General features: G+C 41.2%; 1 protein-coding gene across 7 annotated transcripts in view; it reads right to left on the reverse strand.

Moving 5' to 3' along the window:
• TSPAN18 (tetraspanin 18) overlaps positions 1–20,859 on the reverse strand; it is a 162,350-nt gene that overhangs the window by 114,549 nt on the left and 26,942 nt on the right. For 3 of the 7 annotated variants that reach the window (XM_082226887.1, XM_082226883.1, XM_082226884.1), the window contains exon 2: positions 15,692–15,779. The exons of 3 other annotated variants lie outside the window; for them this stretch is intronic. The gene's annotated coding sequence lies outside the window, so the exon portion shown is untranslated. Of the gene's footprint in view, positions 1–15,532; positions 15,593–15,691; positions 15,780–20,859 lie in introns of those variants that run through there. One more of the 7 variants, XM_082226886.1, reaches the window with a different exon arrangement.

Here is a 20,859-nt window from a genome sequence, read left to right on the forward strand (position 1 = left end):
AGTAGTTAGATCAGAGGAATTTCAAGTTGAAGCTTACTGAAGTGTCACAATAGGATCTGCTTAGTGTCACATGAAATGGTGTGAACGGAGCTTTATAGCTTTCCAGCTAACATACATTCTCCTAGTACTTGAATTTAAGAGAAAATAAATGAGTTTGTAAGCAGAATCAGAAATTATAAGGATTGGCCAGCAGTTTGTATATTCAATGGTCCCAATGTCCAAATCTAAGTTATTGACATTCTCTGTTTGTATTAAAGAGAACTCCTCTGGGCATATTTGGCTTTCAGCATGGAAAGGAGATCTTATACAGTTTATTTTTCACTTCTGAACTTTTCTACCCACAGGCTGAATTATATTTGTATCTGTACATGTCAAAAGAGCTGTGTGCATTCTTCCTCATTTGGTTTCCCAAACAGCAAGCGATTTGGCATGGCCTATGGATTGAACAATAAACTGTGAATGAAAAATTGCTGGTGAATCTGTTACTTCTGCAAAAGGAGCCAATGCTTTTCATACACAGCTGAATTTGTATGAAAGAAACAAATAAATATGCAAGACCATTGACCTTGTTTCCAATTTCTAATTTCCATTGTCAGTGAAAAGCTGTACTAAAAAGCTTGAAAAACTAGAAATGGTTTCAACAGTTAGCTGCAACTTTATGCTAGCTATTTCAGTGACATAAAAGTGATTGTGAAAAAGTGTTCTTGGGGAGGAAATTAAGATGGTGCGGTGGCTAGAGTATTTGGGTACAGGAAGTCCAGAATAAAGAATATGGCCTTGTATACTTTTCTCACCCTCACAATGCCTAGACCTTCTTGAAAAGGGGGTTACGCATGAATACAGGGATGGGGGAACAGGAGCCAGCCAGCAGGATCCCACTTCTCATGGGCTATTATAACAGGTGGACAGGGCTACCTACTTGTCAATAACCTGATGCCATTATTCTCCAACTATAATTTGCCAGTACTGTATGCAATGTTGCATGTCATGAAACAGCTTGGTAAACGCCCCCAAATGTTAAACGCCCCCCAAATGTTAAACACTCATAAACCTGTTCCAGGTCTGGCCACACTGAGCCACTTGAAGTAGATGCCAGATTTCAAAATGTAATTGAACACTCACCTGCCTACCCACCACCTCCAACCTACTCAAATTGAGAGGGACAGGGAGCTGCCATCTTAAATCCTCAAAATGAAATGCCCTGTATTTTTGGAGCTCTAAGCAGGGAGCACCCAGCTACGCAGTCTCCACTGGGTAAGCTGATAATCAGGGGGAGGGTGCAAGTAACAGAGAATGGCTTTGTCAGCAACAGGTGAAGGCAGTTAACTATCCACCAAAACACCACTGATCCTGTTGTGTGCAGGTGTTGTTTTGCCCACCTGCTGCCAATAGTCAAGAGCCAAGGGGAAGCTCGGCTCCTACAGCCACACCACTGCCAAAACCAGATACACAGCCTGCAGAGCAGGGGGAGCAACGGCTGCATCATTGAATATAACAACAACAACAATAATAATTTGTACCCCGCCCATCTGGGTGGCTTCCAACAAGGATTAAAAATACATTAAAATGTCACACATTAAAAACTTCCCTGAACAGGGCTGCCTCCAGATGTCTTCTAAATGTCAGGTAGTTGTTTATCTCTTTGACATCTGGTGGGAGGGCGTTCCACAGGGCAGGCGCCACTACTGAGCAGGCCCTCTGCCTGGTTCCCTGTAGCTTTGCTTCTCGCAGTGAGGGAACTGCCAGAAGGCCCTCAGGGCTGGACCACAGTGTCCGGGCAGAACGATGGGGGTGGAGACGCTCCTTCAGGTATACTGGGCCAAGTCCGTTTAGGGCTTTAAAGGTCAACACCAACACTTTGAATTGTGCTCAGAAATGTACTGAGAGCCAATGTAGGTCTTTCAAGACAGGTGTTATGTGGTCTCGGCAGCCACCCCCAATCACTAGTCTAGCTGCCGCACTCTGGATTAGTTGTAGTTTCTGGGTCACCTTCAAAGGTAGCCCCACGTAGAGCGCACAAATAGCAGTCTGATTGGAGGGGTTCCACCCACCTAAGGTGGCAGCAGGTTTTAGGATACTACAATCAGTTCAATCACATTCCAATGACACATGCCTTCCCACACTATTTGCTTAAACCTAGCTAGGAGCCTCTTCTATAAACCTGGGCTCATCTTGTCTCTCCCACTTTTCCTTTCTTCTACCACCCCGCTTTCTCTCCCTGGATGAAACGACCAGGCCTCTTAAATGCACATTTCCCCCTTCCTCTCATTCTTTCATTTGCAGGCTTTACAACTGTTGCATTTCCCTTCTGGATAAGAAGCAGACCTTGCAAATAAATCTTAGACACAGCGCCTCTGCAAATTATTATTTAGCAAGACTGATGGCTTTTGTTACCACTGCAACTTGGTCATTCATCCTCTTTACTAAACAGAATGGTTCACAGCAAGATGAAAAAAAGCATTTGATGATCTCTAAATCTCTCACTGCTGTGCCCAAGGGGGTGGGGGGCAGGAAAGTTTCTGGAGCCAGGAGAAACAGAGAGACACACACTCAGATCATTCCTGACAGACGAATGTCTCACTAATGTCACATTTCTCCTCAAATATATGGAGGGACTCCCTAGTGGCATTTTAGACCTGAGAAGTCTCTGATAACCCTTCTGTTCACTCACTAATAGAGTCTGGTAAATCTTTGTACAGAAGCTGGCAGAAGCAATGAAAGTATCTCCAGCCACTTGCAGACTACTAAACCTCTGCTCAGTTTTCGCACAATTGTGCTGTTAGAGCTGTGCCACTGAGAAATTTCCATGCAGCTTCAAAGAATGTAGCAAACTGACTGCCCATGTGTATTCCTCTGCGTCTCTTTTATAACCACTCTGGCTCTGAATGTTAAAAGGTTACATGAATCAGAACCTATTTCTTATAACTGTATAGGAAGAAATCAAAGATATGGACAGCTTCATATTCCATATTTTTCCTGCACTGGATCATGTGTGAAGCCCTGCACATGCGTTTATTTTACTAAGAGTGTGTGAAGACATATATTTTCATTTTTTTAAGAGAAGCCAGAAAGAAACCCCGTGGAATGCTGTACCTCTAAGATATCATGATTTAAATCAACCCCCTCCCCCAAATAACGGGTGAATTCTATGCTTCCATAACTTTTAAACCAGAGTACCCTAACCAAACCCTTCTAACTTTATATTTCAAGTGTTTTGGACATGGCTTTTCAATGTTAGAAGTCAGGTGCATAAGGATTTGGAGGTCCTGACTCCTCTGGCAGCTGAACTATCAACAAGACTGTAACCTTTCTGAGAGCTGCAACACATGAACAGCAGCCTCAGATGATGACTGGATCACTTCAGATTACCAGTGGAGACAGCCCTCTCAAATGCCTGCCCATTTAAAAATTGATGCTGTATACAAAACTAGCATGCAAGGAAGAAAGCTAGAGTAGAAACTTTTTCTACTTCTGCAAAAACTTTTAAAAAAATATATAGTATGGATGAACAGTCAAACATCTGATTCAAATAGTTCACGTGATATACTATATTGGCCCAAATATAAGCTGCACCTTTAAAATTGGGGGGTGGGAGAGAGAGAGAGAAAGAAAAAATACCCCAATATAATGTTGGCTATTTGCAGTTTAGCAGCGCTGCAGAGAGCTTGCTGGTGAGACCAGGTATTAAAAAGGGACTAAAAAATAACTTAAACAAGGTTTTAATAACAAAAACAAAAACTCCTTATACACTAAATACATCAACAACAAACCAGACCCAACCACCAACCCATCCCCCAGGGTAATGGGAGAGCTAGGTGCTGCTCCTTATATACTATACCCAATTGCTGACACAGCTTGATTAACACAACTCAGCAGCACCTGCTATGTTTCACAGCTGTAAGACTGGGTCTCGTTATTTGCCTTGGCCCTTAAAGACATACACAACTTGTGAAGCAATAATGAACCTTCACATTTTAAAGTGACCATTCAACATTTAAGCCACTCCATTCCTTGCTGCTCCTGGCTGTATACTGAGTGGGGGGGGGGGGCGAGAGAGCTGCGCTGCATGGCCGATAGCCTTTTTCCTTCCTCAGTCTCCCCCTTCCCGGCCTTGGGGGAGAGGACGAGGGACTACACGTGGGGCAGGCACTACTTCCCCAGCTCCTGGCTGCATACTATAAGGTCGTGAATATAAGCTGCACTTTAACTTTTCATGGCTGGAATTTGGGGGGAAAGTGAGGCTTATATTCAGGTCAATACAGTAGCTGATTGTGTAGGTTTTCTACTCATTCTCTAGAACGCTCTCAAATCAAAAGCCGAGTGAAATAAGACAGAATTTGGGGAAAATGAAAATCCTAACACTTGCTTTCTGAAGTGTGTCACTTGACTATTTTGCTGACCCCTCCCCCCAAAAATAAATAAATTCAAGAGCAGATATGTAGGAACTGGTGAAATTTAGAAGCCCTAGTCCAGGTAAGCATGCTTCTGCTGTTGGTTTGAGGAACGGATGAGATTTATTCATATTTCAATCCTGGACTTACTTAGTTGAGAGTTATCTCCATTGGACTCATTGAGATTTACTTCTGAATACACAGACAATAGACTCTAGTACTATCCCCTCAGTAGTAGAAAGGTTAAATGGAAAATTAATAGATAATTTGTGTAAAGCTCCATACAAAGAAAGGACTGCTGGGCACTTTAAGGAAAGGTTTACGTAATTTGCAAGCCAGTTAATTATTAAAATGAAATTAACGGCTATGAAAAAAATAGCTGATTTTATACTATAAAATAAAAATGGCTTTAATAACTCAACCTGTAGTTATTTAGCAAACCACATTAATACTTAGTCTGCACCACAGGAAAGAGAGGCAGTCACCTTGGGAAGAGTTTGGAATCGCTACAACAGCAGAAGCAAAAATGCAGTTAGAAAGACTTCATTTTTAAATAGCTATTGTTAATAAAGGAGAGAGCCAGACCTTTGATACAAAATTTGGATGAGAGAAAGAGTGAGTGCTACACTTTCAGATTGATATATAATAATGTTATTTTAATATACACACATTTATAATTAAAATATGGAAGAACATTAAGGACTAACAACTGCCAAAAATACCTTTTTATAAATGCAGCCATAAGACAACTGACTTCTGATATAGGAGGTGGAAAGTGCATTATAACAGCAACAGCTGGAAATGTTTAAATATTTCAATGGACTACTGCAGAAAGAGTGCAGTGTGGAAAATTCATCACCCTAGTATCAATTTATTATTATTATTTAAATTTATATGCTGCACTTCATCCGATGATCACTGGGCACTTTACAACATAAAAATATAAAAAATTTATGACCTCTGAAAGTGAAAAGAGAAAACACATAAATAATAGCAAAACAAGTAAAGAAAAAAACAAAACAAAACAAAACCTAACAATCTCCTCCCACAAATATATTTAAAAGGTCATAGATTGTTTAATCAGGCAAAGGCCTAGTTATAGAGGAATGTTTTCACCCGGTGCCTAAAGATATGTGAAAGATGAGCCTCCTTGGAGAGAGCATTCCACAAATGGGGAGCAACCGGGAAAAAAGGCCTGCTCTCATGTTGACACCATCCAGACCTCTCATGGAAAGGAAACCCGAAGAAAGGCTTCAGAACTGATGCTTTTGAATTATGGTGATGGAGGAGACTCTTGAGAGTCCCATGGACTGCAAGAAGATCAAACGTATCCATTCTTAAGGAAATCAGCCCTGAGTGCTCACTGGAAGGACAAATCCTGAAGCTGAGGCTCCAGTACTATGGCCACCGCATGAGAAGAGAAGACTCCCTGGAAAAGACCCTGATGTTGGGATAGATGGAGGGCACAAGGAGAAGGGGACAACAGAGGATGAGATGGTTGGACAGTGTTCTCAAAGCTACTAACATGAGTTTGACCAAACTGCGGGAGGCAGTGGAAGGCAGGAGTGCCTGGCGTGCTGTGGTCCATGGGGTCACGAAGAGTCGGACACGGCTAAATGACTAAACAACAACAAAAAGGAGGACTTTGGAAGTTATAGGGCTCTGATAGCTTTGATTTCTAGGTGTCTCGCATATCCATTTTCCTGGCTGATGTTACCCTTATTTGTATTTCTGGGAAACAATGCCTTTGTTGACATCATAGGAAGGATCTTTGATTGCTATGCCCATTTAACTTTTGGTGTACCATGGGTCAGAGTTAATAAAAGAAAAATATTCTACAGATCCAAAGGTGTCTGGCTATGTGTCCGTTAGTTTAAGTAGAAGCAGAAGCTCCAGCTTTTCAGAAATACAAATAACGTGCATCCCTAAAATCAGGTCTAACTACAACAGCAACCTTTGACTATGACAAGTGCAAAAGAAACATTAAAAGCAAATGTAACATCTAGCCCTTGCCAATCAGGAAGGCCAGAAGACAGAGGTGCATTTTATTCTTGCAGCAGTCTGACTGTCTAGTGAATTAATAATTATCATGAGCTTTACATCATATCTTATTAAAGAATCCTATTAAAATACATTAACAAAGCAAGCACAACTTTTTAAAAAACAAAAAAGCCTGCTATTACTATTCTGCTTCACTTGTTTGAACAAACAGCAGTTATTTATTTGGCCAGAAACTTTTTAATATATGGGGCTTTATTTATTTATTGAGAGGAAGGATTCTAGAGCCCCTTTGGATTAGTCGTTCAGCAGAATCCCTTGCATTTTGAATTTAGGTTCATTAGCACCAGACTTGTATGGCTAGAGTAAACATTTATTCAGATGAAGCCTAAACAGCTTAGCAAGAGCAGGAGCCAGGGTGCCCCCTCTTATTTATTTACAAGCTTATTCCACTGCAAATCACGATTGCAGAAAGTGCTTTCAAGCCCTGAACCAAGCTGGTTGCAAAGTTTGGTGGGTTTCAAGCTGTATAACTTGCCTGCATAACTGTAACACTGACAAGACAGATAACACTCCCCTCACACCTGTTCTTAAATACAATTATTTATTCTTTTAGGGACTGTAGTTTGATGAGGGTGCTGCAGTCTCAGAGATCCCGAGCGCCCCCCTCCTCACAGAACTACAATTATCAGGGGTTTCCAGGGCAGGCGAATGAAACAAGAAAAGGGATGCCTTTCAGAAATACTGAGAGCAAAACTAGACCTGGCATTTGTCACTGCATTGCTCAAACAAACAGCTGGCTGCAGCAACTGAGCTGTATTGGGACCATAGACTTGAGGAGGACAAAGGTTCAATGCTTGGCTCAGAGCTTGGTTCCAATTGGCATCAGTCTTCAACCCACCCCTTCCACACTTGCTTTTCACAGTAGGAAGAAACCTTCAATTGAATCTTTTCCTACCACTGCAAATAGCAAGCTGTGTTTGTGTGGGGTGTGTCCAATTCTGATCAGAACTGAGACAGGCAGAAAGGATCCAAGCTTCTCGTTGCCTCCCCACATGCCCCAGTCCTATTTCAGATTTTATTTTTCATTTTCATATTTTACAGTTGAATCACAAATCTAAATCTACACATCCAGTTAAGACATCCAATCATCAACCCCCCTTCCTGCAGTTACTTATGTTATATATTTCCCCACTGCATATTCAGTTCATATCTATTTACTATTTACTACTCGTCCTTTATGTTCCATTTAAGTTATTCTCACTGCTTACAATAATTCTTAAGATAGTCAATAAAATTTCCCTATTCTATATTAAAACATCTCTCTTCTTGATTTCCTAATCTTCCAGTAAGTTTTGCCATTTATGCATACTCCATCAGTTTTTGTTGCCAATCTTCTGATAGTGTTTCCTGCTTGGCAGGGGGTTGGACTCGATGGCCCTTGTGGTCTCTTCCAACTCTATGATTCTATGATTCTATGATTCCTTAGTTGGAACTGTTTCTTCTTTCCATCTCTGGGCATATAACTTTCGAGCAGCCGTGGAAACATACATAAATGATTTCCTTTGTTCTTTGGGTACTTCTGAACCTATTATTCCTAAAAGAACTAGGTGGTGTGTTTTTTTACAAATGTTATTTTCAGCATTTTTTTCCAACTCATTATATATAATTTTGCAGTGTGCTTTTGGTACCTTGCAAGACCAACACATATGAGAAAAGGTACCCTCTTTCTCCTTACACTTCCAACAGGCATCTGATTCTGACTTATACATTTTTGCTAATTTACTAGGAGTCATCTATACATCATTTTCATATAATTTTCTTTTATCCCATAATAAACAGTAAATTTCACATCAACATTCCACAATCGCTCCCACTTTCGTCATTTCAGTATTATGACCAATATCTATTGCCCAGCACATGCCTCAGTCCTGATATGACTCACTTCCCTCCAGAGTGGCTATTTAGTGTTTTAAAATGACAGCTACACAGCACGAAACTATGTGACAAAAAAAGTTTGGTCCTCAAGAGTTGAAAAAGTATGCAACAATTCAGAAGGAGACAATTATTCACATAGTCTGAGGAACAGGACACCTACTCTTTATTTACAACCTTTATTTACAACCTGTGCAGGAGGAAGGCAGTATTTTTATTTTATCAACAGGGCAGTGAAGCTGAGAAGAAGGAGCTTGTCCTAAATCAGACAATGTTCTCTGAGTTAGGCACTGAACTTACGTCTGCATATCCAAGCCAACCATGTACAGTGGTACCTCGGGTTACATACGCTTCAGGTTACATACGCTTCAGGTTACAGACTCCACTAACCCAGAAATAGTGCTTTAGGTTAAGAACTTTGCTTCAGGATGAGAACAGAAATCGTGCTCCGGCGGCGCTGCGGCAGCGGGAGGCCCCATTAGCTAAAGTGGTGCTTCAGGTTAAGAACAGTTTCAGGTTAAGAACGGACCTCTGGAATTAAGTACTTAACCCGAGGTATCACTGTACTCACCTAGGAACACTGATATTGAGGTCTTCTTAAATTTAATCTTTCCACAGAATGATAAACTAACTGCACTTAGTTTAGGCCTGTTCATCTCTGTCCACTTGTTTCTGAGTCATTGCAGGAGCAGTTTCTCTCATAACTAATAAAAGCCCTCTGTGGGCATGTGCAGGAAAGCCATTCAGGCAGCATTAGTGAACAAAAACAGCCTAGGTCATGGGTTCCCAAACTGCAGTCTGTAATTCAGGTGGTCTGTGGATTTGTGATTGAAGACAGGAAATGGCACATCCATTGTTTTAAATATTCATATTGATTTTTAATTAACTTTTATTGTTCCTTTAATTTTTTATATTGTGTTTTGTTGTATCTGAATTTGAATTCAACGTGCAATAAAATACAATATGTAAGAAATAAAAGCAGCAATAAAAATACAATTAAAGATCATACAGCATCTAGCACAGCACATTACAACTGCTACGAAAGGCAGGGGGGAAATCATTAAGTGGTCTGCCAAAACCATCACCAGTTTTCAAGTGGTTGCAGAGGGATGGGGGAAGTTTAGGAACCACTGCCCTAGACGTACGCAGGAGAAAGCATTTACGTTTCAGGTTTTTTTTGTCTAAAAGGTCTTTAACAGGAGATAAAATAACATTAGAGCACCCACAATTCTTAAACAACTAATTTAACTAAAACCTTTGCAGGAACTCCCAACTCAGAAATAAGTGACAGGAGGATTTTGCCTGGTGTCTAACATAAATTTGGAATGCGGGGCGGGGAGAAATCCTGCATCCTGTATTCCACTTCTCTACCCTTAGATCACTGCCTCAGTGTCATAATATAAATCTGTCCCTGCTATTGAAATGCTTATATGCAAAGCAAACGTAGGCACTGTCAAACAAGGTGTTTTCTGAAGTAATTTGATGGGTGAAAAAGCTCCTTTCTTCAACTTTACTTTAAACAGATGTAGTATTCCTGTGAAGCCCCTGATTGTTGGGTCTTTGAAGTCTGCAAGAATTGTCAATCATGCTACATTTACCAGTTAAAGTATCTCCAGGGGGTGGGAGTAAAAAGCAACCACTGAGATGCTTATCTCATGCTCGTTATGTCCTTTTTAATTAAAGTAGCAACTAGATACAAATTTTGTCAGTTATTTTATCACATATACATTTATTATGGTATAAATATTGGTACTTATGTACCAGTTAGACGTAAATTATACAAAATCTTCCTTCCCCCCAACTGTGTTCAGTATACAGTCATACCTTGGGTTGAATATGCTTCGAGTTGAGTGCGTTCGAGTTGCACTCCCCATCAACCCGGAAGTAACAGAGTGCGTTCATTCTGGGTTGCGCCGCTTGTGCATGTGCAGATGCTCAAAATGACGTCACATGCATGCGCAGAAGTGGCGAAAAGCAACGCACGCATGCGCATACATGCTGTCGCTAGTTACGTTTGCTTCTAGATGTGAACGGGACTCTGGAACGGATCCCGTTCGTATCTAGAGGTACCACTGTATGTGGAAGTTTAGTCATCTACAATGGCCAACTACAAAGAACAACCAAGGGTACTGGCTTCACATTACATGGGAGCCAATGCTTATAGTTTATTACTCTCCCAAGTATGAGAGGAATCCTTGGGTTTGTTCTTGGATTCCTCTCGACTATTTGGAGCGAAACAAACCCTAAGTGCTGGGTTGCACATAATGCTAGCTTGGGACAGGGATGAGTGGGGTGGGTGCAATTTAAGCAACATGCACCAGCACACATGACTCATTCATGGTAAGCCACAGTTTGCCTTACTGTGAGGTGGAAACATTAGGAAGCAGCCTTATACCATCTAACCCTAACTCAGAATAGTGTACACTAATTGGCAGTGGCTCCCCAAGGTTTTAGACAGCGGACTCTCCTAGCCTGTCTTGGAGATGTTGGGAATGGAACCTGGGACCTTCTGCATGCAAAGCAAGTCGTCTGCTAATGGGCTGTGACCCTTCTCCAACTACAGCACCACACAAGCACAACAAAGGAAGGTGGAAGCAGAGAGAGAGAAACCTCTACAAACAGTTCAGAACTTTGGAAAGAACAAGCTGTTCTTCCACCAGCAGCTCACTGGGCAGGGAAGGAGAGGTAGAAGCTGAGGGTATAGATAAGAGGGGAGAGACTTCATCAGGCAAGGCCTTCTTTCACCTGCCTTGCCCCACCCTCTAGTCCCTACTTCTCAATTTGTATTGTATTATTTTATGCACTGTGGCTTGCCATCTGTTTTATTGATTGTAGTTTAGAAATAATTTATTGTAATTGTTAAGAGTGGAATTCTGCTTAATTTTTATATGCTGATATTATTATTCCATACTATTCTAATGATTGTTGAATGTTACTTTATTTGATGTAGGTTGTTTATTTTAAAGCTATGTTTTAATATCACATTTTTGTATTGCATTAGATTGTTATAAGGTGTACATTCTTTGTTTCTTCGGCTTGTAAACCACCTTGAGTATTGTAAGATAGAAAGGCGGTATACAAATTAAAAGTGATGATGATAAGAAGTTCCAAACTTTAGGAAAGGACTGTTGAACCAAGGGGAATATGTGTTTTAGAAAAATGACTAAGAACCACCTGCTTTATGAAGATGTGCTTATTCAACAAAAATTAACTGTATGATATCTGATTTGTTGCAAGAAAACCATACTCCCCCTTTACCCTGCTCCACTGAAATCATATCCAGAAAGGCAATAAAGAAGTTAACAAGTTTCCTCTCATTCTCCTGTCTCTGGTCCCTTTCCCTGAGTAAAAGAACAATGAAATCTCCACACTCTGTGATAATGATAACACTTCCTGTGGTGCCAGCTATGGCCTGCTACAAACAGGATTATGATTGCAACTTAAGCAAAATGTGTCATTACATTGCTGTGGGAAGCAGAAGGGTTTTTATCAAGAGAGAAAAAGGTTTTCCACAAACTAAGCACATGGGTTCACTGACTGCATCTTTTATATTGAAGGTTCTGCTTCAAATCGCACACTTGTGTGTCAGGTGTGATTAGTAAGAAAATAAACCTAAAGACATAGGAACATGAGAAAAACATATTTCTAGCTCCCAAATCTAATGTTCACAGAACATAATCATAAAATTGTCTGTGATTGGCCCTCGACCAAACCTGGGAAAGATGTTGGACTTCAATTCCCATCAGCCTCAGCCAGACAGGCCAATCTGCCAGTCATTTGTTATTGTTTCAGCCATGGGTCACAACAAAAAACAAAATGTGGAATAGCAATTACAGTTTAAAAAGAATATTCACAATAGCAATAATGTCTTACTTATTCATCATGCTACTGAGATGGCAGGAGATTAGGTGACGCTTTTGAAGCTACCAAGGCAAATCCTTCCTACTACTGCTAAGAGTCACACTGTTTCAAGGAGCCAGCAGAAAATCAATTTTTCTTCGGTTCAGACCAACTGGAGTTTTTACCTCAAGAGGTGAATTTGAGAATTTTGTAAGCAGTACAAAAATGAATAAGAAGGTACATCTTGTGCAGAATCACTGCCACGAGGGCAGAGTCTGAAGTGATAAGGCATTTTCCTTACAAAAAGAAAGAAAAAGTCCTGCAGTTGGCACCTGTTGCATCTTTGGATGAATTAAGGCATTTCTAAGAGCAGGATTAGTAATAAGCGTCAAATGCAAATTTATATTTAATCGTGGGTGGAGAGCAAAAACGGATCATTGGGCTACAGTGGTGCCCCGCAAGACGAATGCCTCGCAAGATGAAAAACTCACTAGACGAAAGGGTTTTTCGGTTTTGCGTTGCTTCGCTAGACGAATTTCCCTATAGGCTTGCTTCGCAAGACGAAAACGTCTTGTGCTTTTTTCTTAAAGCCGCTTGAAGAGGCGCAGTTGCGACGGACCGTGCTTCGCAAGACGAAAAACATTGCAAGACGAAAAGACTCGCGGAACGAATTATTTTCGTCTTGCGAGGCACCACAGTATTTCTGTTTTTCTAACAAAAAAGCATATATTCAGCATTGTTCTAACCCATAGATGTTATAGTCAGCATGTTCAGCCATGAAAAAGAAGTAGCCAAAAATAAGTAGTCACTTGCTAACTATTTGCTTGTTTAAGCGCAATGAAATTATGAAGTAAATGGGTTTATTGCACAGGTGTAAGAAACAAAGTAGAAACTTATTGGGTGGTGGAGTTTCTTTATGATAATAATTGTATTGTGATTGACTACCCTGAGCAGAACATCTTGCAGACGTGTGTGTGTGTGTGGCTGTGGCCTGTGCTTCCTTGCACCCCACCTGAACACTCAATAAACTGCTTTTTCTCCTCTGCAACTATTCTTCTTCTCTGAGACTCCAGCCACTAAGGGAAAATTCCCCCTACATCACTGCATACTAAGTGGCTATCTTATTACTTGCGATGGCACATAAAAACAGACATTACGAACCCAAGTACTGAAAATCTGTTTGCTTGCAAGAGGGTTCAAAGAGTGAGAAAACTCCAGAGAAAAGCCATAATGCTGAGCTTCATGAACTACACTTTGGAGCCAATTTGAACCTTTTGACAACTTGACTCCAATTTGCTCCAAGAAACACAGTTTAGCTAATCTAGTAGTTGAATGTAAAAGCCCTTTGGCAAAGCAATCCTAACTCCCTGCTGCTGCCACTAAGACTCTGCAGAGCAACTGAGCCTTCAATGCATCCACAGCCACTCAAGGCAGCCACAGGTGGGGGGAAGCAGATCAGGCTTGATCATTGTGCCATCTCCAGGCCAACACTAGCTGTGAAATCAGCTCAGAATCCAGCAGATCCCCGGCTGGCCCACTGGTGGCATCCCTCTGATGGAATGCCCCATGTTATGACTTTCTACCAGATTCCACTGACAGGGATACCATCAGCAGGCCTTCCATCTCCATACATGTCCTGCAGGAGAGCTGGGCCGGCAGACACAATTGGAGTGGTGTCCCTGCTCAATCCAAAACACACACAGCCTGATGTAAGGAGGAGAGGGGCAGATGCTGGATTGCAGCCTAATCCAGTAACTGAAAGTTCTGCTAATGATAATTGATTTGCCAGATATTTTATCAGTTTCTGGTAACCAGAAATAAATATGGAAACGTCTAGGTACATCAAGAATTATCCTCAATTTATTTTGAAAATACTCCACAATTCTCTGCTCCACAATACAATATTGTATCCGTTTTGCCTACAGCCTATTAGCAGCAACAAAAATTAACAAATGCTGCGTCTGCTGTGTCACATAGTTATTAACCAATTGTTCCAATAGAAAACAGTAGTGGAATCTTTAGGTATCTTGCTTGTAATCCATCTTTTTCTTCATTCAACATAGTATTGTAGTTTGAGTCTAAAACTTGTCCAAAAAAAAATGTTTTCTTTCCCGAAAGGTTTTCATTATAATAATTTATTACTGGATCAATAGGGAAGCTGAATTCTAATTTGTTTGGTATTGATTAGGTGACACTTTCTGGGGGGGGGGGGAAATGTGCACTACTTACACTGCATTGACTTGCTCACATCCTAATCCATCCTGTGAAATTAATATAAAATCCATCTATGAATTATACGCACTGAACACGCCTGATCAATTTCCGAATGGGAAATGTATGTCTAGGTTACCAAATCTCAGAACTTTAATCACTGAAACATTTTTCTACTCAGTTGAGATTGCAGCCCCAAAAGCATGTCAGAATCACAAGTACACTACTCCTGGTGAGTGCTAACTAGGGACTCAGCTAAACTGGTAAAGAAAAAGTGATTTATATGCGATATAACATTGTGCCACCAGATGGCACTATGGAATCCCGTTTTTCTCTATCTGTTTTCCCTGTTTAGATTTACAAAATGTCTAGCTGAAACGCTTCTTTTATGTGTCTAGATCCAGCCTAGCTCTTCGAACAAATAAAACTGAATCCTCTAAATCATAAGTCTTTAAAGGTGGGTGGGAAGCAGGGTTTACCAGAAGGGGAGGGAGAAGGGGCGAGAAAAGGGAAAGTGGGCTGTACCAAGGACATACAATCATGGAGGGGGGCTAATGGTTCCAAAGGAGGAACTGGGGAAAGAAGAACCCCCAACAGGCAAATGGTGAGTGTGTGCCAGAAGGGGAATCCTAGGAGAGGGCATGGAGAAGGAAAATTGAGAATATCAAGAAGATCAGCCTCTTTTTCACATAGGGAGCCTTGCAAGGTTTTTTGGGCAAGGGGTTGGCAGAAAAGTAGAGGGAAGGAAGCAGTGTGGGAATACAAGTGAAAGTGATAACCTAGGCTGAAGAAAAAGAGAAGCTGGGTGCTTCAGAATTTGGGTGTGTGTGTGAAAAAGGGCTTAGCAGTTGCAATGGGAGGAAGAAGGGTGGGGCATAGAGTGGGGAAAGCCTTGGTGTGGCTTCTCTCCCCCCCCCCCCATTTTAACAAAACTTACTCTCAAGTAAGTTCACATGACTACAACCTTAGTATCTCAATGTGAATTTGGAGAGAAAACTAGCCAGTTTTTATTTAGTTATTAATGAAATGAATACATAAAGTGGAAAGGCATCGCAAAATGAAAGAGGGACATACTTTTGGTTTTGCTTCAGAGTAGAAGAATCTGCCCACTTATAAACACCCAAAAACTACAGCATCTAACAAAGAACAACTGCTACCTAAGGGAAATGGATGTTCTGCAGATGTATTTTCTGTACACTGGATTTCAGGCCTGATGAAAATGTGAAAGTTGGCCCCATGTTGTAAGTTGGGTTTCTGAGGTGGGTCTCAAGTCTGGACCAGTTGAAGACAACTGCTGTAAATTAAGATAGGCAAACCTTGTGTGCTGGTGATGACTTCCTTTCCTTCCACTGGAATTGCAGTTATCTTCCTATTTCCCCCTCAATTTTTTCTCACAACTAATTTCTGTGGACCAGGATTAAAAAAGAGAAAGAAACAATTTGATTAGATTTCCTTTGCTTTAATCAACAGCTCCAAATGTGCTTTTTCTTCCCAGACCAAGCTTTGCTTGGGGCACCTCTGCTTGAATCCAAATCAACTGGACATGATTTGCACTTTCCTGGTCATATTAAACAAGGAGTGGATGCTGGCGGTATAGAGACCGAGTCAGATTAACACCAGGAGTGTATTTATTTATTTGCTAAAATAATTGTGGTAGTCCAGTTCCTCTCCTACCCTTCCTCATGGAGGAGTAATCTGTTCTGAATGGAATTAAAACACCGAGTGTCCACTAATGTCCAAGCTGCCTGTGTATTATTAGCTTTTCCTCCAAAAGTCTGACTAGTTACATGTAGAATTATGCACACAAAAATACTTGACTTGTACATATGATACATATAAAGTATCAAATCCTGAACGGTACTGTATTTCTGAAGCTAAATTTTGTAAACTTTTTAAAATAATAACTTTAATCCAGGATGCTTTCCACACTAGCCCTCAGATCCTGTTGACTAGGAACAGTCTCCAAGCCATTACCAAATGAATCAAGACCAAACTGGGAAACTAGAAAAACCAAAAGAGTAGAACTGAATTGTTCCACTCATTGTGTGTGCATGCCAGACACAGATTCACACGGAACCATCTTTCTGTAGTAAGGGCCATTAACAATCCCAGGAGATACAGAAACCACCAATCAAAAAGACTAACATCCAGGAATTTACTGCCCTGATGCAAGCATTTGTCTGCATCTGAAGATTACATTTTGTCAAGTTGAAAAATGTAATCCATTCAGATTCTGAAAGTCATCGCAGGCACTACACTCCAACAAAGTAAAGTGAACAAATATTACTGTTAAGTGTGTACTAGGAACCTAGTATAGGGACCTAGGTGAATGTCATATATTAAGGAAATTAAAAGACTGCCTTAAAGATAGCAGTGTAAAGTGCTGCATTTTCAATGGCTCTGGGGCTAAAGTCCCTCAGTATCAAATTTCAATTTCTTATCGGTTTTGAAAATGTTAAACACATTCAGAGAAATGTTGCCTGCCTGCAACCCTTAAGAAGATTAGGTTATTGCCAGCCAACTATGAGAAACTTAAATCCACTATTAATCCTAATTCCCATTGAATCAAATCTGCATTATTCAGGAAAAGCCAAGCGAATATGGATTTTGACTGCACCCATATTCCACTGTATGCCATGATCCATGTCATAAATGCTAGATGCTAAACCTCTGGCATGTGTGAGAAATAAATCCTGACTGTGGCTGCTAGAGCAATGCAAAGAGAGGAGAAGATGGCAACAAACTGCAGCAATCCCAGGTTTTGAGGCAGACCGAGCAGGGCATAAGGCAAGAGAGTAAGTTTGCTTTTGTAAGAAATGAATAATGGAAGATATAAGTCATGCTTTCAGGAAAGCTGGTGAATAAAGATAAACTGTACTGTAATAACCAGCTTCTGCACTATCCCAGGATAGCCCCCCCCCCACTCCTCATCATGTGAACCTCCATAGACACTGCCCAGGGGAGGTCACTTAAGTGCTGCAAAAGCAATGCAGGAGGTAGCATTTACTGGTCTCTGCAGCCACAGCAGGCACTGTAATTCTCCAGCAGTTTGACTTCACCCCCGGAGGTGCACTCCATTGTCTTTCGAGACAGACAGGAAAACCTCTTAGTTCTACAAAGCTGAGGATTTTTAATTCACACTATTCCTATGGCTCAGTGAACATACAACACCCTCATAGTTTTTTGTGGCAATCCTGCAAATTAAGCCCATGGTATTCTTATTTTATGAAGTTCTAAAGCTGAAAAAGCCCAAGGCTATGAATTGCATTGCCTTGCCCGCAATTTAAATTCTCCTCTAAACCCAACACTCTGCTCGCTGGTCATCACTTCTTCAATCTCAGTGTAAACTGCATTCCCTGCTACTGCCAGCCAGTCCTTTCTGTATGAGTTATTTGTAATCTCATATAAATCCTTGGTTGTGGCTGGTGGTTTATCCAGCTCATATGTTTTTTAAAACAACAAGAAGAACAACAACACAAAGTTGCCCAGGTAAAATCTGGCAAAGAACAGCCCAGAGCAGTGGTGGAACTTCATGCTCCGGCACTGGGGGGTGGGCTGGCGTGCGTCCAGGGTGCGGGGGCACTGCCTGCAGGGGCGTGGTGTGCTTTCTGGGGGCGGGGCACACCGCCTGCAGGGGCATGGCGCCCAGTGCGGGTGAGGGGTCAGCTGCAATGGCACCCTACCGGGATCACACTGCTGGGGGCGGTGCGCTCCCCCTGCACTCCTCTTCCTCTGCCAGTGGCCCACAGAAAGATTGCCTGTATAGTGGTATATTTGGGATGGGGGATGCCAAACCAAGTTAAGGGCAAACGTTTTTCACCAAGAGACATGGAACAAATCAAAACTTTACACATTTTGCAGCTCTCATCCTCAAGGATGTAAGTGGCAACAAATCTGACAACTAAGAACCTTTGTTCCCATAGTTGTGCTTTAAATATACCCACTTGATCCCCAAGACCAAGCTTTGTATAATCTCTCTTTCTCCCTACCCTGGATTGCCACAAACTTTAGAGCAAAATGACACAGCATTCTTTTAACTTGTCTGAGAGTAGAACGATCAAAAGTGGAAAACAAAGAGTGGTTGACTAGAGCAGCAGAAAAAGATTAAAGTAGCTGCTATAAAGATACTGTTCAGTGGTAAAAATAAATTTTAAAATGCTCACTGGAGGGCCCAATGGTGACTGCAACCCTCAAGCCTGCAGTTCTATGAAACAGAACATCCTACAGAGAGAAAAAATATGTCTCAGTAGTCATGATTACATGTAAGTACAGGCAGCTCCATTGTTCCAGAATATTTCACAGAAGGGTAATGGGATGTCTGTCTCAGATATTTATTACCAGAATCTGACTGATGTTGATATCTCAAAGATGACTGAAGTACAATGTTGCCTACAAAATGCAATATAGCAAAATCTCTTTCCCCACCTCTTGTTCTAGAAACAATAGATTTCATTTCACTAGAAACAAAATAAACAAAATGGTCAATTATCTTGCATATATTAGCCAACAGAAAGCATGTGGATAACACACTATCCAAAATATTGACTTAGACTATTGAGATACAAAGTTTTCGATCAAATACAAAACATAAAATAAAACAACTCAAACCATCCACACGGCTATGACGTGGTAGCCAAAATCTCTTTTAAACAAACGTATCATGTTTTCGAAGCTATGAACATGAGTTTGACCAAACTCCGGGAGGCAGTGGAAGACAGGAGTGCCTGGCGTGCTCTGGTCCATGGGGTCACGAAGAGCCAGACACGACTAAACGACTAAACAAGCAACAACAACATCATGAAGCATCTCCAAACAGCCAAGTGCATGGTAATATTTTTAAGAAAAGATAGGAAACAGAACCTGGTTCAGAATAGCTAGCTGCCCAAAAGTTCATGGAATTGTACAAGTAATAAACATGTAGGAGATTAAAGTTAAAGGGACCCCTGACTGTTAGGTACAGTCGCGAATGACTCTGGGGTTGCGGCGTTCATCTCGCTTTACTGGCCGAGGGAGCCGGCGTACAGCTTCCGGGTCATGTGGCCAGCATGACTAAGCTGCTTCTGGCGAATCAGAGCAGCGCTTCATGCTTTTGAACTGCTAGGTTGGCAGGAATAGGGACCGAGCAACAGGAGCTCACCCAGTCATGGGGATTCGAACCACCGACCTTCTGATCGGCAAGCCCTAGGCTCTGTGGTTTAACCCACAGCACCAACATGCTTAAGTCAGCTGCTAGTGTCATTAGATATCTATCTTTGCTACTTTTAACTCTCAGAAAGATCTTTTTATTATTTACTATTAGGGATCAGAGGGGTGCAAATGTTGCCTACTGTTAATGAAATCGTCAATCAGAAAGTTCCACATTAGCTGTGCACTTCAAATAATTATTTTAAGTCTCTCCAAAGGTCCAGGGCACACTTAAGCAAGGAGGGGTGTTTCTAGACAACCTACTTATTGATCATGAATCCTAATCTGTTTGCTGAGGGGTTAGTTGCATCAAAGCATGTGTTATGCCACACTTTCCCATCCCTTTCCTTATCACCAAAACTCTGAACTTTTGGAGAAGTGGGTTTGTTGTACAAGGCATTAAACTATAATTATAGAACCTGAATTTGCCTGTATGTGACTGAATCCCATCTAAAAATAGAAACAGTCTAGAAGTGTCCAAAGTCTGCAACTCTAAAGACAGTAAAGTCCAAACTATTAATCTGTGAAATTTTAGTTCTTGGGTTTGGGGGTGCTTTTTAACAGGACAAAGAGACTGCCTTGAAGATTGTAGAAGCAGCACTTTCAGAGCAGGTGTTTATTAGGGATGTGTATTGCCCCACCCCTTGCAACCTGTGGCCCTGATCCATGCTCCGCCTCCACCCCCACCCCCAAAAGTTGGTCCTGGGCCAATCCAGCAGTGGCTCCTATCCCTAATTAATTTGGAGGCAGAGATGTTTAATTAGTTTAATAAATGATAATAATAATTAAACATATTGTCAGGAGGGGACCATTACATCTCCTCCCTCTCCTCAGCTGATTTGGATGTGCGGGGGGGGGGGGGTCCAATTCTGCAAAGTGAATGTGGATTGCAACCTGAAAGTGGATAATAATAATAATAATAATAATAATAATAATAATAATAAAATTACTTTCAAAGCAAATAAAACTGTTATTTTAAAATGCATTAGTTCTATGCCTTCCACATGTGTATAATATTAGGTGTCCATATTGGTCCAGATGAATCCTTCAGCCTCCTCCTCACATGAAAAGTATTGCAGAATTTATGTAAAAGTATTGTAAATCAATGGAAAATTTGGTCATGGTGCCTTGGAAGCTCACAAAACCAATACACTGGTGCCCTGGAACACGCCAAAGCAGCTACAACCAGAATGACATGAGAATAGACAAAGCAGCATCAGTGTGACAGGTAGGCAACCACATTCAACTCATAAAAAAACCACCCACCCATTTTCACTGGCTTTGTAGTTCATGAAAACAG

The sequence above is a fragment of the Podarcis vaucheri genome, assembly GCF_965113315.1.
Source record: "Podarcis vaucheri genome assembly, chromosome: 1".
NCBI classification, from domain to species: domain Eukaryota; kingdom Metazoa; phylum Chordata; class Lepidosauria; order Squamata; family Lacertidae; genus Podarcis; species Podarcis vaucheri.